Source organism: Aedes albopictus, chromosome 1, assembly GCF_035046485.1.
Source record: "Aedes albopictus strain Foshan chromosome 1, AalbF5, whole genome shotgun sequence".
In the NCBI taxonomy this organism is placed as follows: Eukaryota; Metazoa; Arthropoda; class Insecta; order Diptera; family Culicidae; genus Aedes; species Aedes albopictus.
The window spans coordinates 280,798,989-280,823,485 of NC_085136.1; positions in this window are offsets into that span (position 1 = coordinate 280,798,989).

The following is a 24,497-nucleotide window of genomic DNA, read 5'->3' on the forward strand; positions in this document are numbered from 1 at the left end:
GCCACCTAAAATTTTGTAAAATAAAAATCAATCTGCAAACAGTACATCTACCTTAATATTTGCCTCTTTTTCAATCATAATCACCCAGCTTCGTAGAAGGCCACGGTCCACTTCATTCATCCAAATGAATCAAGTGATTCGCAGAAGTCCCACATCCAACTCAACTTTTCCTCAGTCTGGAAAATTAACGATTTTCTAAAAGGATAACTCCTCTTCAGGCTGACTGCGTGATGCTACCTTCGAAGAAAACGACCTTTGGATTAATGGCATCAGTCCAGTCGTTGCGTTGGCTTGTCCAGAAAAGTAATGAAAAAAATGTTCTTGTCCCAGCACACCGTACTAATCGGATTACACCGGAATGGAATCCGTCTGTTTCGGAACTGTCTGGAACCGTACGAATGGGAAATTGTCTCCGAGACGATCCGTATGCATCCATCAGTGCCGTACATACACTTATCGCCTCCTCCGTAGATACCAAGAGGCATTCCAAAACACGTGTAAGCAACAAACTAAACTACAACAGGGCGAACCCCTCTGCAATACCAATAGTCGGCAAACAGCAAACAAATGGATCTTTCCGAATGCATTTGTAGGACAAGACAAGGCCGACCGACGCTAGCTCGGTCGAACAGTTAACATCACTCAGATAGACACAGCAATGATAGTGCCGACTGGGTAGATAGATACACAGTTAGTTGTTGCACATCGAAATGGACCGAATGACTCGACTGTGTACCTAGGTACGTATGAAAAGCTGGGATGGGGATGAGCCTCCTCGTTTCGCACTAGCAGCATACCTAGCATGGCCAGCCGAGCGGAACACAGCAGACACATGTAGCTACCAGTAATGCTTGATGCAAACAGTTTGTCCAACAATTATTCATATCGATGCAACAGCGCCGCTTTGCGCACCTTGTCTGTAGCGTAGGTACTAGGTAGGCTGTGGGTTTTCAGGTGGATGAGCCATGTACCGTGAAATGAGATAACTTTGTGTGGGGTCGGTCCAGTGCTCAGTGAGCTATGCTATTTATTTCTGCCCAGCTTACATGCCCGCAACCGAATCTCAGAGGTGAATTCATGTTCAAGAGCCGGGCTCCTGGTGAGATGAACAGCGTAAATAGTGCATTTTCTGTTTCTCTTTGCTACACTGAGGATATGCACATCTCTGAGCGACTTATAGGTATGTGAACACACATAAATTGGTGAGCTCGTTTTCTGCTATTGGGCAGAAGGGTCTCATATTTTCAAGAAATTTTTTCCACAGGCAGGGCTCATGGATATATCAACAAATAAATTGAGAAAAATTCAGGGTCGCCTATTTTCCCGGAAAGCTTAGATGGATTTTTTTCTTCTTTTCCCTGACACTACTTTCTTTGAACAATCATAACTCAAGAACGAAACATCATAGATACATAGATTTTTCTAAGAAAATGAAAGCAAATTTTCGCGGAAATCCAAAAAATATAAACTGAAAAAAGTTTTCCACAAAATTTTTCACAGTTGAGAAAATTCGTAAAGGAAAGTCGAAAAAACAATGCCCGCTCGTGGAAAATTTACAAAAAATATTTTCGAGAAGGTTATTTCATAAGCTTTGATCACTGAATTTTTTGGAATGCACTTTTTTCGTTCCTGAGTTATGACCAATTATGTGAAGAATGACCATAAAATATATGCGTACATGGTCATTTTTCACAAAATTGACCATAAACCAGTAAAGAAAAACATGTGCATTCCAAAAACTTCAGTGATCAAAGCTTATGAAATAACCTTCTTGGAAATATATATATTTTTTAAAAATTTCCGTTACTCCAAATTCCAGCACCCTTGCATTTTTGTCGGACAATCGGTCCTAGTTTCTCATCATAATCAAAAAATGATGACGTCTATTGAATAACTGAGGTTGCCATTATTAAAATATTATATGTTGGGCTGTTCAAAAACCACGTAGACCAAAATTTGGTCATCTCAGACCCCCCTCCCTTCTCGTAGACTTTTGTCCATACAAAAATTTGAAAATTTGTTTGTAGTGTAGACTTTAGTCAGAACCCCGCCACCTGTGACAATTTTGCCAAGTTCAAGAGTTTTTAAGAGTTCAACAAGAATTGCTACAAAGATAACCCAGAAATCCAGTATGCTTTCCAAAATTTTTGTTGGAGTTCCTCGAGAGGTTCCTTCAGAAATTTATACAGAGAAATTCCTGAAGAAACCTCTTGAGGAACTTTAACTCCTCCAGTGTTCTGTTCAATAATAACTTTAAAAAATGTTTAGGAGATTCTTCCAAAAGTTCTCCAAGGGAGTTTTTCGAAACACCCTCCGATATTTTTCCATCATTAGCACTGATTGGGATTGATCACCGTGGCATTTTACTAATTTATGTGGGTTGGCTCTTTTCGGTGACATAAGAAAGCAGCATAATTCGCGTTACGCGTTTCGGCTTACTGCTCTTCAGCCCTCTTCAGACCTCTAAAACATTTATTGAGACATTACAATATTCTTAGTTAAATTAACACATACAAAACGTTTATACAATACACTTACAACATGCTGAATGTGACCATAAATTAGTTGCATCATTAGATTCTATTGGGTTTTGCTAAGACTTTTCGGCAAAGATTCTTTCAAAAGTCTTGCCGGGACCCTCTATTCCCTCTGAGACTCGTTGGGGCAAGCCTTCAGAAAATACTTCAGGATTTATTTCTAGCCGTTCCTCCGAGATTCTCAAGATTTTTTTTTCTGGAAATCATGCAACACGAACCATTCTTCAATTTTTCAGGCATTCCCTCAAAAAATCTTTTTTTCTAGAAACTTGTTTTGGTAATACCTTCAAGAATTCGTCCAGATTTGTTTAAAATTGCTGCTGTTATTTTTCCTACCAGAAATCCTCCAGAGATTACCTCAGAAATTGCTCCAGGCATTTCTGTCCACCAATACATGTCAGATATTTTACAAGACATTCTTTCAAGAAATCCTCCAAAAGTGTCTCTATGAGGTCTTCCAGGGTTACATCCTTCAGGAATCCCTTGAGAAATTTATTTAGAGAAATTTCTCCAGGAAGTTTTCCTTCAATTTCTCCAAAAGTCGTTTATAAAACCATTCTAAGAATTTCTCCAGAGCCATCTCATGGAATTTCTCTAGGTCTAAATCTGTGGAAAAGCTCTCTGAAAGAATCCCTGGAGGAATCTCCGAAGCAATCCTAGGAGATACATTTGACCGCATGAGATTTAAAAAAAATATCTCTAGAAATTTCTTAAGTGGCCTCAGACCAAATTTTCCTAGGGGTTTCTGAAGGAATTACGTACCCTTGGAGGAATTTCCAAAAGGATCACTATTTGTTTTTTATTATTATAAAAAAGTCCATGGAAACATTTCTGAGGAAATCGTTTGCTATCATTAATAGAAAAAATCATAAATTACTGAAGGCTTCTCTGGAGACATATCTGAAGGAATTCCAGAAGAAGCTTTAGAAGTTAGTTAGTTAATTTATTTTCGACACTTTACACATTAAATCTTTAGAAGGAATTCGTGGTGAAATTTCTAAAAGAGTTCTTGGTGGAATATTTGAATCTTCTTTGGTATTCCTATAAAAATCCCTGATGGTTCTCCTAAAGGAATCCCTGAGTTTATTTATCTCAGGGAAATTTCTGAGGGAAATCCAGAAAAAAGTTGCTGAAAAAAATCCTGGGGGAACAAATGAAAAACATTTTGGATCCCTTTGGTAGAATTCCCATAACAATTTATAACTAAATATTTCGAAAATTTCTTGGGAAATGCATAAAAATTTTTTTCAAGAATTTCAACGTTTCGATGGTATTCGAGAACGTATTTTTGAAGAAAGAATATAGGGCGAAATATTTTAACATATGTTTAGATTCTCAGAAAAATCTCTCGGGGTTCTTGCAAGCTAATTTCAGTAGAAGTTTCTAGGAATTATTTCTCAAGAAATTTCAAAATATTTTAATGCATCCGACTAAAAATTCCTTAAGGTATACCTGGAAGAAATATCTGAATGTTTTTTTTTACAGAAATCTCTGGAGCAATATCTTTTGATATTTCTAAAAAAAAAGATCACAAAAGAACTTCCGGAAGAATTCCTGGAGACATTTTTTAAATAGATTTATTGGAGGACCCCAGAAAAAAATAAAGAATTGATTCCCCTATCGACCCTGAAAGAATTCATAGATATTCTTACAAAAAGAATTCCTAGAAGAGCGTCCTTAAATAACATCATGCTTTGAGGAAGGAGGGGGTTCAGCAAATTGTGACAACCCATACACAATTATCAGAGGTCCCATACAAAAACTTTCTACAACGACTCCGTTGATATCTTAAAGAAAGTTCATACTTTAGGTCACGCACAAATTGTCCATTTTCAACACCCTTTTCCTTGTGGCACGAAAAGGGTGTTGAAAATGGACAATTTGTGCGTGACCTAAAGTATGAACTTTCTTTAAGATATCAACGGAGTCGTTGTAGAAAGTCGTCTAAAGAAATTCTTTAGAAAATTTATGGGCGAACTTAACGCATTCCTAATAAAATATTGATGAAGGGCTATTTGGAAGATTATTTGAAGAATTTCCTGGGACAATTTCTCTACAATTCTTAACCCTTGATTTTCTAATTAAAACCGCTGTTAGTTTGTCTGGAATCCATGGAAGGTTGCCGCAGAAAGACCTGGAACATTTTGAGGAGGAACTTCCTAAGCATGAATGAATTTCTAGAAGAATTTCTGGTGAAATTTCTGGAGGAAGTCTTCCAGTTTGTTTTTGTAAAAAAAAAAAAAAAAAATCCCTCCAGAGATTCCTTTGGAATTATATTCCACAGTTTCTCAAAAACTTATCATCCCATGAATTTCTTCACGGATTCTTGGACTTAATCTTTCAGTGGCACATGCAGTATTTTTACAAATTCTATTAGGAATTCATCCAGAAATGGTGGCTGCACCGACCCGTTTAGCAGATATCAAGATGCAAAGCTGCAAGTGTGATTTTTTTTCTGTTGAATAATTTTACAATTTATATAATAAAACTTACAAATTTGGTAGAATTATAGCGGAAACGTGTGGTGTCCAACCGTCACCTCCTCACTAAATGTTAAATTGTTACATTATCTTTTGTCGTCAGCCGTCAAGGTTTGTTATTTAGTGTCCATGTAATTGACATCTAAAGAGCGCAAATATGCGCAACAGGTAGAGTTTCCATAATATAATAATCTATACGTTTGTTCAGAAATTTTAAAAGAAAATCTTCAAAGCTTCTTTTAAAAACTCTACTCTTTCTAAGAGTTTCTTTCAGATTTTTTTTCTAAATTCATTCAAAAATTCATCCGGGAGTTTTTCAAGGAATTTTACATTCTTAAACCTTCTTAACCGAATTCTTAAAAAAAAGTTATTTTGGAATTTTGGAAATTCTGCTGAAGGATCGGAAACTCTTTCTGAAATTTTACTTGAGATTTAAAAAAAAAAACTTTAAAGAAAATATAGCATGAATTGTTGCAGAAATTTCGTAAAAGATTCATTCGGAATCGATCCAGAGAAGACTCCAGAAATTTATCTAAGAATTCTTTTGGATAACCTCACATAGATTACTTCAGAAATGTCTCTATGGGTTCTTTAGAAAATTTTACACAGGTTCCTCCAGAGACACTTTCAGAAAAATCTTCTAGGGATTTCTTTTCATAAATTATTCAAAATTAAGAATTTGTTCAGAAATTCAACTTGGTTTTCTATTACGAATTCTATTCTATTACTAGACAGACACTCCAAACAAATTTTTCATGGTTTAGTTAAGAAATCCTTCGAAGAATTTCTTCAAAAATTCCTCTAGTGCTCAAGGGTTTCTTCCATACATTTGCTTAGTAATTGCTCCATACCTAGTTTCCTCTCGGAAACCGTTCCTCCCGTGATTCTACTGGAAAATCTTTTACGAATTTCTACATCGAAAGATTTAAAAACACATTTTACAGTGTCTAGCGACTTTTTCTTTCAAAACGGAAACTCTTCCTGGGATTCCTTGAACAATTAATTCAAATATTCCTTCACGAAATCTTCTAAAAGTTGCTTTAGAAAATATCCCCCAGGGGTTATTTTCAGAAATTCCTATGGAGATTTTTCAGAATATTCTCCAAGAATTCTTCTAGAAAATTGAACATGGATTGCTTCCGAAATTGCAGTATGATTGCTGTATGATATAGATTTTTAACAATTTCTTCAAAGCTTTCTCCAGAATTTCCTCTAGAGCTTCTGGTATGAGCTCTCCAAACATTCTTGAAGGAAAATTTCCATGGAAATCCTCAATATTGCTTCCAGGGGTTCTTCGAGAAACTTCTCTTATGTTCTGGATTTCCTTCTGAAATACCCCCACGAAATCCCTTAGTAAATCTTCCACGAACTCCTATTAATTCAAGGATTTCATTAGAAATTATATTAGGAAGTATCTCATTCATCTTTAAAGCACTCTTTCAGGGTTTCCTCAGAAATCCTTCAGAAATTTTTTCGGGGAATCTGTTGAAAACTCCCGAAGAAATGTCTCCCGCAATTTCTGCAAAGAATCCTCCGAAGATTGTTACATGGTTTTCTTCTGTGGTTCAATTAGGAAGTATTTCCATAGATTGCTGCAGCTGTTCATACAAAGAATTTTTCAGAAATTCCACCATGTATTCCTCGATGCATTGCCTCAGAAATTTCATCAGCATTTTCAACAACGATACCTATAGAAAATTCTCAATAACAATTCAGAATATTCCCCAGAAACATTTCCCAACTATTTCCACAGGAATTTCTTTGGAAATTTTAATAAGATTTTTAGAAGAACATTCACAAAGGTTTATTCATTTGTTACTCCAGAGTCCAGATAGTCATCCAGGAAAGGACACCCACTGTCATTTACCTTTTTTTCCTTTCCTTTCCTTTTTTTTTTCAAAATCTGGAAAAAAAGTAGAATGGTAGAGCGACGAAGTAAAACCTTGACTTCTTCCATTTTCCGTTTTCATTAATTATGCGCTATGTTAACGTCCTTTCTGGTCCAATTTGTGGGAAATCTAAAAGAAGCATTTACAACAGAGATTTTTCCAGAAAATCAATCAACCCCGAAACCCGGATATTTCTCCAGGTGTTTCTTGTATTAATCCAGCATTTAATCCAGACACCAAGAAAATTGAAGCTTATCACGTGAATTCCTCAGAAAAATGCTAAAGATTTTTTTATAGAAGTTCCTCCCAGGATTCCAACACGAATTATTTCTGGGGTTTTAATTCCGTGATTTCGGGTTTGTCTGGTAAAGACATAGAAAGTATTTCCGTCATTCTTTTAAGGATTTTTCAAGTAATTCGTTTACGTATTATTTCAAAACTTCTTCACGGGTTTCAACAAAAAGTACCGTCCGGCATTTCCCCAGAAATTCCTTCCAAAGTTCTTTCAGAAAATGCTTGTTCCAGAAGAGCCATCCAAAACTCCTCCTAAAGCTCCTTCAGAGATTCGTCTGGGGGTTGCTTTAAGGACATTTCAAGGGAACTTTTTCAGGGATTATCCATGAATTGTTTTCGGAGAGTCATCCACGAGCTCATTCCGAAGGCTAATCCAGAAGTTATTTTCGGCATTCCTCTAGGAGATACATCATTATCCAGTAAAGGAATAAATAAAAATTCCTGGAGCCGCCCAGTATTTCTTTGCGATTGCGGGATTCCACAAGGTTTTCTTCAGATAATTCTTTAGAAAGTTCCTTCCCGAATTTTCTAAAAGTCTCTTCTGGAATTCCTCTTTAAATTCAATCCAAGATTTCTCCAGGAGTTGCGTCCTGGGTTCTTCCCGAAGTTCCATCCATCATTCCTCCATATGTTTTTCCCCTAAATTCTTTCGAGAGTTTTTTCTGGGATTCCTTCAATATATCCGATCTGGATTCTTCCAGGATTCCTCTTCGAGTTTCTTCAAAGATTCCTCTAGTACTTTCCAAGATTCCACCGGAAATTCCTCCACTGTTCTTCTGAACTTTTTTCACAAGTCCCTCTAGGATTTCTACTATAGTTCCTTTCGGGATTTCGGGAGTGTTTTGTAAAGCAATAAAAATAATGCGGGATTCATCCTATAGTTCTTGCATGATTCCGTGTATTTCTTTGACTATTTTTAATGAGTTCCTTCCGGAATTTCCCTGGAGCTCCTTCCGTAATTCCTTCCATTTTTTTCATATGTCCTTCATATGTTTCTTCCCGAAATCTTTCAGGAGTTCCTTCTGGGATTCCTTCAGAAATCTTACCTGAATTCTTCAAGGATATCTCCAGGAGTTTCTGCTAAATTCTAAGTTCTGCTCAAGGAGTTCCTGCCGGGTTTGTTTCAAGAGTTTCTTCTGTAATTCCGGAATTTCTCCAGGAATCCTGTCAGGAGTTACTTCTGGAATTTATCCAGGAGCTTTTCTCCTAAACATCCTACCTGGATTCTTTTATGATTTCTGTAGGATTTTTTTCCAGGATTTCTCTGGGAGTTCCTCTCAGGATTTTTCCAAGAGATCTTTGCTGGATTTTTCCAGAAAGTTCTTTCCAGATTCCTTCGGCTTTTTCTCCGGGATTCCTCCAAGACTTCTGAAATTTCTCCAAAAGTTCTTTATGGATTTTCTTCAGGAGTTGCTTCTAGGATTTCTACAGGAATTCCTTCGTAGATTCCTGAAAAATCTTGCCAGGGTTTCTCCATGAATTTATCCAAGAAATCTGCATACATTTTTCAATAGCAGCTCATGGATTAGTCCCGAGAAGCGCTCCTGGAGGAATCTAGGAAGGAGCACTTAAAGGAATTGTGGAAAAAAGCTATTGCAGAAATTTACAGTTTTGAATTTCGGCATTGGCATTGGTTTCAGCGTTTATACTTTGTTATCTTCGCCGACGTTTCGATCCTTGGTTCGGACCTTTGCAAGGTTCAGTAATATTCAACTGGTCAAATTATATCGACACTGATTTTTCATTGGGGCCTAACTGACATTATTGATTTCTCTTCATCGATCCTCTCTTTGTGTTATTACAGAATGTGTATTGAGTTTTCCAAAGTATTTTTGGTTGAAATGCGAATAAGACGACTGCATCTAGTTATGGAAACAAAAAGAATAATGATTTTGTTTGATTTGATCAAATTATTAGCTAAAGAGAGAGTCGACGAAGAGAAATCGATCAAGTCAGTTAGGCCCTTATGAAAAATCATTGTCGATATAAACTTTCGATTTTGTTCACCTCGTAGAATCCAAGAAGGCAGTTTTGGAGAAATCCGCGAAGCAACTCCTGCATAAGTACCAAATGCCTTATGAATTCGGCGGGAAGTCCCGGCAAAAATGCCTGGAAGAATCTTGAAAACAATCCCGGAATTTCAGCACATATCTCGGGATTAACTGCTGGAGGAATCTCGAACTTCTCCTGGAGAAATCTCGGGAAGAAGTCCTGGAGGAGTCCCATAAGGAACTGTTTTAGGTCTCTCAGGAGGAACATCAGCAGGAATCGCAGAAGAAAATCCTGATTAAATCCCTGGAGGAACTCCTGGAGGAATCTCGAAAGCAACTCACGGAGAAATCCCGTAAAGAACTACTTTAGGAATCCCAGGAGGGACTCCTGGAGAAAACTGAGGAGATTTTCCAGGAGGAATCCCGGGATGTACTCTCAGAGGAATCTAGGAAAGAAATTCCTGGAGAGATCCGGGAAGGAGTTCCTGGAGGAATCCTGAAAGAAATTCCTAAGGCATCCCTTAAGGAGTGCTTGGAAGAATCCCGTAAGGAGTTCCTGGAAGCATACCGTAGAAAGTTCTTGAAGGAATCTCGAAAGAAATTCCTAGAGGCATCCCGTAAGGAGTTCCCGGAGGAATCTTGAAAGAAGTTCCTAGAGAGGAATCCCGAGAGGAGTTCCTGGAGGAATTACGTAAGAAGTTCCTTTAAGAATCCAGAAAGGATTTCCTCGAGTAAACTCGTAAGTAGTTCCTTAATTAATTCCGCAAGTTGTTCCTGGAGGAATTTCGTAAGCAGGATTTGGAGGATTTCCGTAAAGAGATTCTTGGGGAATCCTATAAGTTCTATGAAGAATTCCCGGAGGAGTTCCTGGATGAATCCTGTGTGCAATTCCTGGAGGAATCGTAAAGGGCTTCTCATTACCTTATTCTGGTTGTAGGCATTGGGTTTAGCATACCTAGATTTGATATACTTAATCAATTTTTTCCTGCTCGGTAGGGAAGAGGGGTGGTCTGGGGTGATTGTGGTTCTGCCAAGCGTTGCGTCTCTTCTCAATCTACCTGAAGTTGCACACTGGCTGCAGTACTAGCTAAGCACGCAACTCATCGATGCCATCATAATTATCATTGACGGACTTGTGAAGGACTCTTGAAGACATGAATTAGGAACTTATGAGCACCGGAGCTATGTTGGTTGCTTCTTCCATCTTATCGAACTCACCATTTCCCAGAGAACATTTACAGTAACTGGAGGAAAAATGCATGAAATATTTCCCACACTACCATACTCACTCCATTTGACGGTACCTCTCAGTCAGCGTATGTGGTACTAGAAATAGAAAGGCAACGAGCAGCCATTCGGACCGGACACTAGGCCCCAGGAAAATGTGTGTGAATTGTCTAGCTACGTGCAATTGCAAGTGCGGTGATATTTATTATGCTGACTGCATTTAAGCATGATGTGTATGTGGATTTCTATGGTTTGCTCCGGCTGTGGATGCCAGCGATGATGCTGATGCTGTTGCGGCTACAAAGCTTCCTACATACATACTTCCAAAACGTGTTGATTTAGTTCAGATGTATAACAAACCAAGAAGAGCTCGAAATGATGTGAGTAGGAGTGGGGTCATAATGTCGTCTTGTTGCGCTGCACAGTTGAGGAGCTCAGATTGATTGACCGGTTGCCGGATGTCCGAGCATTCGACTGATGAACCTGTTGTAAATGACTGACATGGAGATTTGTTCCGGAGAACATGGACGTTTTTATTTCGAGATAAATTATTTGCTGTCTGTCACAGCTGGGGACAGTCAGTGACTGGATTTTCTGTGTGACAGGATCACGTTGACGTTTTGTTAACCACGTTTTGTGCGAAATCAATTTGTTGAGCTGGAGTTGTTGGGTACGGAGCAGTTGGTATAAGTTACAATAGCTATTATTCTTGGCAAACACATTGAAAGGTTCAGTATAATATGCTAGAAAACATATTATATAGAATTCTATCTCATTACTTAACATTGTTTTCTGGGAAATGCATGCCAACATCAATTTTCTGATATCTTTCAAATCGTCTTATGCTTATTAAGTGAATTTTCAATTACTCCATCCAATGAATACAGCTTGTTTTCGAACTTCAGTCAACCGATATAACAGTTTTATTCGTCCAAAAAATCGCATCCAACCCAATGACGCAAAAATTAAATTATCTCCGTTGTTTTCCCCTGGGGGCGCTTCTGCATCAGTCCTTAATCTTCCTCGAAACCCCCACCCCATCGTTTCAACTGTCAGACAGCTAAAACAACTTTTCCACATTTTCTACTCGAATGGTCAGTCAGTCCATGCACCGAAACGGAAACCATTTGAACAGAACGCAACATTCGGTCTTTTTGGTTTGTGGCACCGCCCGCCCGGCCCGGTGTCTTCTCATCAGCTTTTTTTCGTTCCATCTCCGTCTTTGGGCCGGAAGAATCACCCGAAGTCTGCCCGAAATCCAACCGGACCAAGGTGCAACCGGGTGGAAAAAAGGTCAGTGCGAATCTTAAATATTTAATTAAATTGTGGGAATTGGTCGGCTTCCTGACCCACCGCCTGGACGGCGGCGGCGGTGGCGGTTGGTTAGGGCCCTGGAGATCAGGGATGAAAAATGGTAAATCCGTAGGCTTAGCAGCGCATTCATTGGGTGCGAAGAAGAAGATAAAAGGTTTCTCGAGTCATCGATTCGGAACAGCTGTTGATGGACGGTGGGCGGTGCGTTTGATGGTAGTTTAATGTTTTGTTGGTTTTCGATGCGGAAAGGGAATTATTTATTTGGTTGAGTCTATTAATTTGGCATTGGTAGGGGTTTCACCGCTGGAAAAGCTTGATTGTTAGTGAAGCCCCATTCTTCCGTGGGCTATAATTATATCACTTTGCGGATAGAAAGATAATATTGACATAGTTCGCTGATAACCACGGAGCAAACCAAAATCTGTTAGCACCTGAGTAGCCCACGGCGGCACTGATGTGGTAATTTCTTCCTAAATTTAAACCCGAGGGAGCAAACTTATTACCCACCGTGGAGAGTGTCATCATCGAAATCGTTTCCACACAGCGTTCATCAAACAGCACGCGCTCCCACGGAAAAGAGAATTGGGGCAGCACTAGATTGGGGTGTCGGGTTGAAGCTAGACGTGTGCGCCGCCGTCGCCAACGTTTTTATTTTCTTCGTCGCTGCCGTCATTTAAGTTGGCTTGGCGAGCAGGTGTATAAAGAAACAGAATTATTTCTCCAGCATCCCACCCCGAGAATCCTTCAAATTTTTTAGCTTTACGGGATCCCGAGAGAGAAACCAAAATTTTACAGCAGCTGATAGTTTTTCAGCAACGCGTAAAACTGAAATTCATTATACAAATTACTACAATATCTCTAATCAAAATCTTACTTAAACAAAATACTCACAAGAATGATTTTCTTTCTTGAGGAGAAAGCGCTACCCAACAATCGTCAATACGCAAGCCTTATAGGAGGGTTGCTGTATGTGGCCACGAATACTCGACCGGACATTGCTGCAGCTGTTTCGATCCTTGGAAGGAAGGTAAGCTGTCCCACCAATTCCGACTGGACAGAAGCAAAACGTGTACTTCGCTACCTCAAAGGATCAATCGACCACGAACTAATACTTGGAGTGGATGCAACACCTTTGGAAATATTTGTCGACGCTGACTGGGCAGGAGATTCACACGATCGGAAGTCTACAACTGGATACTTGTTTCGATACGCCGGTGGAATGGTCGGGTGGTGCTCAAGAAAGCAGGACTGTGTCACGCTGAGCAGCTCGGAAGCCGAATATGTTGCATTGGCCGAAAGTTGCAAGGAGCTAAAATGGATACTGCGACTGTTTGAAGACTTGGGAGTTCAAATGAATCTGCCTGTAATCATCAACGAAGACAATCAAAGCGCTATCAAACTACTCGATGCAAACTCAAGTGGACGTCGTTCAAAACACGTTGACACGAGGTATCACTTTGTTCGCCAGATGAAGCAAGAAGAAGTTATCAAACCGCAATATCTATCAACAAATGATATGATCGCCGATATGATGACAAAACCACTTCAACGGGTGAAGCAAACACGATTTCGGGAAGCTGCCCGGATACTACCGTCGAGGAGGAGTGATGGCGGTGCAAATCAAGAAGGCGACGGAGAACATCCTTAGCAACCAAGCAAGCACTGAAAAACAGTGACAATATTTGATAGTTCAATAAATAGTTATTATCGTTCTGTTCGTCAACCAGTTAAGACCTGTTTTTTAATTAGTCTACCGATCTACGGTCTCACTATAGTCCAAGAATCTTTCTGGTCTTTCTGGTCTATGTGATTGGATATTTCTACCATGCATCTAGAACTAGCTACACTGGGTATGTTGAAAGTCCAGCCCCCTTGTCACTACGGCCACAGATGAGAAACAGTATTGCAAAGAAAAAAGGCCAATTTGAATTATCATCTCATCCTGAGACTCAAAATGCGATTGTGGTAGTGGCAGTAGGAACTGTAATCTATTTTTGTCGTTTTCACAACACTACATGGGCATAGCCAGAGGGGGGCAGAGGGAGGCCGTGCCCCCCCTGGCCTCTACATATTTTTTTTTTTTGAGCCAACTCCAAGATTATCAATATCTCCAGAAAAACATATCTCAAAAAATAAACTATTTTAATAATTAAGGTTTTAATCCTCAATTATCAAACATTTTTTACTCGAGAACCACAGGCAATTTCGCCAAGCATTTCTCCAAGAGAATCACTCCAATCATATCATAAAATTTTACCAAAGAACAAGCTTGGTTGAATGGCTAAATTTTGTAATGTTGTGCTAAGAGCAAAATACCTGGGATTTTTTACGAATTCTTTCAATGACACCTTCAGAAATTCCTTTATGCATTAATTCAGGAACATCTTCAGGGATTCTTTCAGAAATTCCGCAAGGGGCTTCTCCAGGGGTTTCTCCTTTGTGAATTCTTCCATGGGCATCTTGCAGGGCTCCGAAAGTGGTTGTTTCAGGGTTTGTTCCAAGAAATGCTTCAAGAATTCCTCCAACGATCCCTTCAGAATTTTACAGATACTTCTGCAAGGACGCAGTGACGAATTCCTCCTGGAATTTTTCCATAGCTTCATTCAGTGATACCATCATGAATAACTCCATAGAATTTTTCAAGAATTCCTCTATGGGTTTCACCAGGCATTCCTCCTGGAATTTCTCCTGGGATATCTATAGAAGTTCCTCCAGTGATGGTTCCAGTGCTTTTTTCGAGCATTCTTCTAGAAATTGTCAACATAAATTCTTTTAGGTATTTCTGCAAGTGTTTCTGCAGAGATTTCTTACTCTATATATTCCTTCCAGAATTTCACTTGAGATCGCTCTAATAATTCAATCTGGAATAAATCAAAGTATTTCAGCAGGAATATCTTTCATAAACCCTTACAGGAAATTATACCAGAGATTAGCTTAAAAATAATCCAGGTGTTCCATAAAACATTGTACAAAACATTCTTTTGGGAGTCCATCTAAAGATTCCAACAATAATTCTTCCAAAATTTATTGCAGATATGGTTTCCTTCACATTCCTACCGAAATTCTTCCAGGAATTTGTTAAGAAAGTTTTCCTGGGAATTCCTAAGGAATTCCTTATGGGATTGCTTCCAAGATTCCTCATAGGATTTCTTCAGGAATTTCTCCAGGTTTTCCTTCAAGAATGCCTGCACCCAGGAATTTATTCTGTGTTTCTTCTAGAATTTTTTTTATTCTTTATTAAAGTGATTTTCCTCCGTAGGAGGGTTCATCACTACACCACTTCTAGAAATAATTTCTGGGATTATTTTAAAAATTCCTCCGAAGATTTCCTCGGGAACATTTTTAGAACTCCTTCAGGAGTTCCTCTTGGAATTCTTTCAGGAACTTCTCCAGTAATTAATCCAGTATTTCCTTCAGGGACTGTTTAGGGATTCCCTTAGGAATTACTCTTGAAACTGATCCCGGAATCCCCAGGTTGGTTCAGAAACTCCTGCAGGTATTCCTTCAGGAACTGCTACAGGGATTCCGCAAGGAGTTCCTCCACGAACTCTTCTTTCTTCCTTCAGGATTTCTCCAAGGATTCCATCTGCAATTTCTTCAGGAATTCTTCCTTGGCTTCCTCAGGAAGTTTCTCAAGGAATTCCTCCACAAATATCTTCAGAGATTTCTCTGGGAATTTCTGCAAGGACTCCCCTAAAAATTTATCCAGGAATTTCTTCAGAAATTCCTCCAGGAGTTTCTCCATTAAACCATACAGGCATTCCTCTAGGATATCCTTCAGGGATTCCTTCAGGAATTTCTGCTGAGCTGGGATTTCCTTCTGTAATTCTTTCTGTAACTACTTATTTTACTAATTCCTCCAAAGATTCTCTCAGGAACTCTTTAAAGGATTCCTTCAGGAATTCCTCCCTGTATTCTTTAAGGATCTCTTTCAGGAATTAACTCAATACTTCCTTCAGGAACTCCTCTTGCAGCCGGGATTCCTTCTAGAGTGTCTTCATTCCTCCAGAGATTCTTCCAGTTATTGCTTCCGGGATTCTTCCAAGAATTGCACCAGAAATTCTCCTAGACATTCCTCCAGGGAATTTCCCAGGCACTCTTCCAGAGATTCCTCGTTGGATTATTGCAGATTTTTCCAGGATTTTTTTTCCGCAATTTCTCCAAGAATTCCACCAGATATTCCTTTAGTGGCGATTCCCTAATCTCAAATCTACCTGCTCAACAAATGTAAATTCATGAATTTTCTCTACAAATTAGCATGTAATTTGTAGAGAATCACGAGAATAAATAGCCGTTTCCATCCATTTTCAATTTGATTCAGAACCTAAACATTTCGCAGGTGAAAAGTGAGGTTACGATACGCCACTGTATTCCTCCAGGAACTTATCCAGGGTCTTCTCGAGAAATTTCACCAATAACTAATCAAGGAATTCCATCATAAATTAGGTCAGCAATTCATCCAGGAATTTCTTCAGGAAATCCTTTAAAAGTTCTTCCAGGAATTTCTCTAGGAATACCCTCTAGAATTTTTACGGGAATTCTTCCAAGAATTCTTCAAGTTTTTCCTCCCGGAATTACTGCAAAAATTCATCTAGGAATTCCGCTAAATATTCTTCAGGAACTTCTTTAGGGATTTCTCCACGATTTTTTCCAAGGATTCCCCCAGGGGTTTCTTCAGACTTTTTTTTTCGAGGATTTCTCCAGGAATTCGTCCTAAAATTTCGCCATACCTCCTGGAGGTAGAAGTCCTTCTGAAGGAAGAAGCATTGATGAAATTTGTTTCAAAAAATAAAGTTTTCAAGGAATCTTTGGAAGAACACCTGGAAGAATTGGAGAACCTTTTGCTGGTAATCATAGACGAATTTATTTTGAAATTCTTTGTAAATTAAGGTTTCAGACCAGAATGTGTACTTCAAATACAGAATTGTAACCATTAGTCTGAAGTGAAACGGCCATGCAATCTCTATTATTTTTCTAAAACATTTTCTAAGTTGCAAGTGCTCTAAGAGAATCTCTAAATGCATTGAAGGGATCAACCAGGAATTCCAAGAATAACTTCTAAAAAAGTTTATCGAAATATTTATAGTTTTTTTTAAGAAAAATTCTAGAGAATTCTTGCAAGAAACTCAGAATCTTTGCAAACAAAATGTGCACCATTTGAAGGAATTCTTGGTATAGTATTTTAGTAAAGTATTTTTAGTATTCATGGCAGTTGGGTCCCTTTCAGAGCCACTATCCCCCACTATCAATAAAGCAGTTGCCAATGATCCTGGTGGTTATCTATGTAAGCAGGGTGGCCACCTGATAGTTTGCGCAGGATCTTGAGCTTAGAGCTGGATCAGCACAACCTACTTCCACCTAGCTAGTTGTCTACCTGATTGTACAGGTCAGGCCATTACGGCTTTATGGGACGAAAGATATCTCCGACATTAGGCCATCCGCCGTTTCAAGTCGGTGTCACCTGACCCTTCTGGAAGGATAGAATACCGTCGCTACCAGCTCACTTTTGAATAGTTACCTAAGCGTGCACCATCTCAGTTACCAATTTCCAAGCAAGACCTGTAAACCATAATCAGGAACTGACTGGCGTTGTTCATGATGTGCCCAAAGCACTCCTAGTTGGGTTGGGGAGCTTTGGAAGTGATGCCATGTTGCTTGTACAGAGTGGCTTCCAGATGTGTGGAATTTCTGAAGAGGCTCTGCAGAGTTCACTGCTGAGTCTCCGCCACACCTAGGATTACTCCGCTTGAGCTATCCGTATACCCCAGCACTCGGTCACCCCGTAATGCATCGTTTCTCAAAGAGATTAATTCTCTTCCAACCCGCCTGAAGCAACTACCATCGCTGCAAAGAGGCGAAGGATGAAATCCACGGAATGCTTGTAATTCTAGGCGTGACATACTAGCTAGTTCGTATCTCCTTGGCAAGAGTAATTCCGGAAATCGATGCAGATGATTGTCTCGTGATGATCGCGATAATTCGCAGTACTGGTCACGATCCGTAGTTGATGGGCCCGTACATGTTTCCTTTACGGAGGGCGCCACCGTTAAATACATCACCGCCAACGCCAGCAGAATTTATTTCATGCGCCCGCCGCCATTGAAATGTGCTTCGGCTTACACGTCTAGTGCTGCCTCCAATCAGCGACGAGCATAGAAACGAGCATGTTTTTTCCCATCTTCCTGGAATCCCCTGGGGACATCCCTTTCCCACCCATCTCCACCAGCCAGACCGAGACGACCGGGGTCGCATCACGCCAGTCCCAGATTGCTTGATTGCTTGAGAGAATAACCTTCCCACCCGCTTGCTTTTCGACTCCAGCATCCAGGATAGTGACTGTTTGCTCCGACCCAGCATCCACGAGCCAGAAGCAAGCAAGCAAGCAAACCAACAAGCGCAAGCGGTTGTCGGGTAAACGTAAACCGAGATTCGCTAGACCAAAGTTTGAGATAATCTCGGGCAGGTTAAAGAGCAAATATAGCAGTTCAAAGTCAACTGCCGCCACAGCAGCTGCCGCTGCTTACATACCACCGACAACCGACCGACCATTCATCTGGGCTGGGCGTCCGTCCGGACTGTGGCGTATAAAACGGGAATTGCTTTAACGTCGTTGGGGTCGTACTTTTAGGATGAATAAATTTTGGACACACCGCACCGTCCCGGCCCGGCAGTCAGTGTTGAATCTCGTTCATCCCAGCCGGATGGTGGATGCAGCTGCGAGAATGTTCAGGCATTTCTCCGAGGGACGCCGGCCACTCATGAAGGAGGGCAAACATGGGCCATGTGAAGTACACCGTCCGTTTACATCATGCAATAAGAGGGAGAATGCGGTTAATGAGCGGCTAGGCATGCATGGTTGGGTCTGATGAAGAAGGCTGCACACCATGGGGAAGGCACTACCGGCCAGCTGGTGGTCCTTATCAGCATATTTATTTGGTGTACAGGAATTGTTGGAGTTTTTGAGACTGCGACGGTATGAACAAATCAATGTGCTGCTTTGAATGTGTCATTTGCAGATATTTCAGTAAATTTAATGACATATTTTACACATTTTTTACTAAAACAACTTGGCAAAAGGTTTAAGTTCTTGGGTAATGTGGTTCCGTAAAATTCTCTCTAAAAATTGAAGTTCTTGAGAACCTTCCTCTCTGGAGCCACCATCTCCATGTTCTTCTTTAACGTATATATCCAGTAATCAGGGCTCTCGATAAAGCTGAAAGATATACAGTTCACGTATCAAACATTCATTCATAGAACTGGGCAAAGTTCCAGTTGAAATCTCACCGCAAGAAGAGGAATTTTACTGAACACCCTGTACACAGTTCTTACGAAAGTTCTGCTGTTCAAAAACATTGTATGGTCAGTTTCAAATCCTCAATCCCATATGTTTCCGGAGTCTCTCTCCGTTGTGACCACCCCCCCCCCCCCCATCAGACATTTCGCACTGCCCCAGCATCCTCTGCTAGAGAGCAAATAATTGAGATAACTTCCCCCCTGGTTGGAAAACAGAGCCACCCTCCTGTAGCTCGGATTCATTGGGCAAGGACAAGTAAATTCCAAAAATGTATCAAATGTGTGGAAGTCCGAACGTCCCTCTCCCCACCCCTAAAGCAATCTGGATGAAGTCACCAACCGCAATTCACCTTTAAATTTGTTTTCGCCTGATTCCTCCAACCACCACCTTGACCAGGGCACCATATGACGTTCCACAGGGCCCCAGGATAAAATGGTGAATCCAATGTCGCACTTCGGAGGAAAGGTAACCAACCAACCAGCTAGCCGACGCCGCCAGCATCAACGAAGCGAGGACGACCACAAGTGGTTAACCTTTCAACTACGTCAATTAAACGAGATGGGATGTGGGATCCTTTGGCTGGTCGGCGGCCATGCATCGAGTTCAGTCGTGAGGAGGTTCGGAGATGAGTGAGTTGGACATAGAGAGGGGGCCATCAATGTCAGGATGATTTTTTAGAGATAATTAATTTAGATTTGATCGTTTCGATGAAGTTGGAATTGCTGTTCGTAATAAGTGAGGACATTGTTAATTGGAAGGGTACATTAATCCTTTGAAGCCTAGTTCATACAAACTATTACAAAAAACAACTTATTTTAGTAATTTTTAAAGGAATTCCTGGAGGGATTCTTGGAGGATTTCTAGGCAGATATCTTGAAGGAATTTTTGGATGAATTCTAGGTGAATTCCTGAAGGTATTATAAACAGAATTGCTCGAGGACTTCCTGAAGGAATTTCCGGAGTAATTTCAGGGGCATATTCTGAAAGATTTCCTGCTATAAGGCCGTTACAAATATTTATTTCACTTTTTGTCCCACTACTCTTTGGCTGGTCGAGGGGGGAGATAAAAATAATAAAGAATTAAATCTGAAAAAAAAATAAAATCACATCAGATTTGTTAAAGAATTTTTGGCATGACCTAATATTTCGATAAATATTTTTAAATCTGAATGAAAAATCCAGCCAAAAATGTTTGAAGGGGGGAGGGGAGAGACAAAAAGTTAAAACTAAATTTGCATCAGCCTAATTCCAAGAGTTATTTATTTGGGAATTCCTGGAGGAGTTAGTGAAGCAATTTTGGGAGGAATTTTTGGCGTAATTCCTTAAGAAATTTTTGGAGAATTTTCTGAGGAAATCCCTGATTTGTTAGAAGAATCCCATGAGTATTTTCTGAAAGATTTCTTAAGGATCCTGAAGGAATTTCAAGAGGAATTCTCGAAAAAAAAATTCTTCGAAAAATCGTGGAGAAATTCCTGGAAGAATTCATCAAGAATTCCTGAAGAAGTTCTAGAAGGAATTCCTGAAGTAGTTTCTGTAGGAATTCCTTGAAAAATGTATTGAATTCTTGGAGGAATTTCAGGAGAAATGCCTGAAGGAATTCTCGGAGGAATCCCTAGAGTTATTTTTAGAAAAATTTCTGGGAGATCTCCTGCATGTGTCTGGAGAAATTTTTGGAGGAATTTTTTAAGAAATTCCCAGAGGGATTCTTTGAGACATTCCTTGAGGAATTCTTGGAGGATTCCCTTGAGAAAATCTTGCAAGAATTTCTAGAGGAATGCTTGGAGAATTACTTGGCAGAAGTCAAGGAGGACTTTCTGGAGAAATTCTTGTGAAGAAATACCTAGACGAATACTTTGAGGAATTATGTGCAGAAGTTTTAGAGGAATAACTGAAGAAATTCTGGGGAGGACTTCCTGGATGGATTCTTGTAGGATTTTTTTTATGGAATTCTTGAAGGAATTTTTGGCACAATTTTCAAGGAATTTCTTGAGAAATTCTTGGAGGAAATATTGGCAGAAATTCTTGGCAGAAATTTTCTGGAGAGATTTTTTTCAGGAATTGTTGGCAAAAGTCTTTGAGGAATTTCTGAGGGATTTTTTGAGAGAACTTTTGGAGGAATTCTTGGACGATATTCTCTCGATTCCTGGAGATATTTGGGGTACAACGCAACGCAACGATATTCTCTCGATTCCTGGAGATATTCTTGAAGTAATTCCTGGAGGAATTCCTGTTTGAATGCTTGAAAATATTTTTGAAGGAATATTTTGAAGAATTTCAGGAGGTATTCGTGTGGGCATTTCTGGAGCAATTTCTGGAGGATTTCCTAGAGAATTTTCTTGAAAAATATCCAAAAAAATCCTGGAGAAATTCTTGGAGCGATCCCGAGATAAATTCTTGGAGTAAGCCCTTATGTGATTTGTCTCTCGCACAATTACGAAAGCTCTCACTCATACGTCTCTGTCTCTCGGAAAAACGGGAGTCAAGCACTAGAGATTGTGTGAAGCACACGCTTTTTTCGCACCGCACGGTGCATGCCGCCAATCCCTGATTCGCATAGTTCGGCCAAAATTTGAGTAAATCGATTGAGCTCACGCTAGGTAAATTGCATTTTCCTCCAGCTAAAAACAAGCTTGCTATTTGATGAAAACATTCGCGAAATGATGCGATTTGCTTTCGACAACGAATACGTTTTCACCCATCCTCGCTTTATTCAATCAACCTACCATACGAGTAGCACACGAACGGACTTACACTGCTGACACTGCTCAGCATAGTTGACTCTTCCTTTTCGCCGTTGAGCCGTTGCGTTCTAGCCAAGCATCTCTTTTCATCGCTTTCGATGCTTTTCGACAGCTTATCGCGAAGCATCGTTGGCTGGAAGCTTTATTAGTATGGTATCGGTACATGCGAATGTTGCTTCTGTGTGCGTGTCGAGCGTTCGTGCCGTAGCTTCGCAAACCAACCTATTCGGTATGGTTCGGCTGCTCGGGCGAGCGTGTGACGGCACAGTCAGATGTGTGCAAAATCGTTTGTGATTTACATCATGTTCGTTTTGCCACCTCTTTGCTGCTGGTCATCGCTGATCAGTGCACAGTTCAATCGCACGCGATATATATACAGTTGATGAGTTGTGATGAGCACTAGTAAGGTGATCATTTGCATCATTGGCTAAAAAAAATATATTCAAGAGTAAGTGAATATAACCGGTTCTATGACAAAAGGTCGAAAGGTCAAAAAGTCGAAAGGTCAAAAGGACGAAATAAAATAATAACTAGGACAAAAGGTCTGAAATGCAAGTGGTAAAAAGGTCGAAAGGTCGAAATGAAAATACAACTAGCACAAACGGTCGAAAAGTCGGTGGGTCAAAAGGTTGTGACTGCTTATTTTTCGTTAGTAGTAGGCAGAAATTTAATCTAAATATGTATATGAATTATTTTATTTTTGTTTCTTTTTTCGACTATCTGTATTGAGAAATTATATATATCTATTGAAACCAAATACTGTTTGATAATACAGTTTGATAATAATACCAATAGGAGCAAAAGATATTCGAAGTTGGTAGTATTGGTAAAAAAAAAAAACCTTGATTTAAAATCGACAATGTTTTCAAAAAAATATGTATATATATAAATGTTGGGTGCAACAGTAATATTCTCGGTTGTGTTTTTGTACTTAGTGTATGAATCCACGCTAGAATATACGTATCAAATTATTAGATTCGAAAAATTTTTGTGTACTAGTGTAATAAAACCTAAATGTTCAATGTTCAATTATCGACGGTTTGCAACAGCGGTGCTACACATCAGCTTGTTGACGGTTTAAATTTTTGTTTTTGTTTTTTTTTTCTTTTTGCTTCGCGGGTTTCGGTACCTCGTGTTTGGCTAGAAGTCAGAATCGTAAATTGCTAACCTAACCTTAATTTTAAATTCGACTCTAGTATAAATATCTCGTGGTTTGTGTGAATCGGTCCAGTTGTTCCAGCTAACGAAATCAACGAGTCATCATGAACTTCGATAACGGATCTTCTACTCCCTTCACTCCGAAGGTGGGAGTTCAGCGTCGATACACCCTCAGGCCAAGGGTTGCGGCTCAACTCAACCGTTCCACGGAGGCTCCCCTCAGGCCGAGGGTTGAGGCTCAAGTCAACCGTTCCACGGAGGCTCCCCTCAGGCCGAGGGTTGAGGCCTACCACCGTCTGGATCTGAACGACTCCAAGGAAGTAGGAGCCACGTTCTGAAATCCGCTTCAACAATACACTAGAACTTAAGTACAAGTTCTTTGGTCCTTATAGCATGACTGGATAAAATAATTTGGCTGAATATTATAAAGGTATCAATAGCTTTATAAAGCGATGGTGTTTAATAAAAAAAAGGTAAGTATTGAATCAGAGTTTGGAAGATTCATTCAAAATTGAAAAAGCTTGGAAGATTCATTGAAAGAATCGCCCATTTCCATGCTGCTGTGAATCACATTTTTCGTTCGCACTCCTGGATTGCACACTCTCGCATATCAGTTGTTTATCGTACACTTGGCCATTAATTTTGCCAAGCCTGTCTTTAGGTAGAGAGAGTAAAGCTTTCTCGGAATACTGTGTTGTACTAAATCCCATTGGATTTAGTATATTCTTAGTAAATGAGAAAGTTTATATTTTTGTTTTGTTTTACGCTTTGTCAAACCAAGTTTATTAGTTAAATAGTAAATTGGTGTGTACTTCGACGATGGGTTCGACGAAGTTTTGGTGTAATGTTCTTATTTTTGTAAGAATAGTTTTCCTTACGTAATGCGATAACTAACGGTAAGCGCAAGTAGAGTATGTTGCTTGGGTTTAGTAATTGACTGTTCGTCTTAAAGGCGCTCCCCTTTGGTGGCATGGTGCATGGTGGAGTGTCTTAAGTTTTTATTATTGATTTTGTTGTCTGTTATTTTCGATTGAAGTGAGAGTTTTTTTGTATGTTCTGGGAGTTCCAAATAAGCTTCAAGGTAGTATTCTTCCTTTTCTCCTATTATCGGAAGGGCTGGAAGATCTCTAGATTTGTGTACACTTAATTTCTGTTCCGTTTTCAATCCTGTACTACATTGGGAACTTTTTCTTGTATTTTGATTATCTTGGACAATTTTATGTGGGTTGTTTATGACTCCTAAATGTAAAATGTCTGATTTATTATATCGAGACGGTGTTTTCGTATGATACTCCTTATGACAAGAAATGTTCCCTTTAAAACAACAAATGAACGAAATTATTATAATGATCAGTATAATAACTGTCCCCGCAGATAAGCTGTAAATAGTCCATGGTGACGATAAAGGGGAATAGATCATATTTTCTAAAACAGGTTTTGAGTTTTTCAGATCTTCTATATCCACCCCGAGCTCAAATAATTTTTTGTGATCGTAGATGGAATAGAGTGATTTATTTTCCTTTAATGTGGGGACCATTAACGTTTCCCAAGTATCTAAGGTAAAGTTTAATT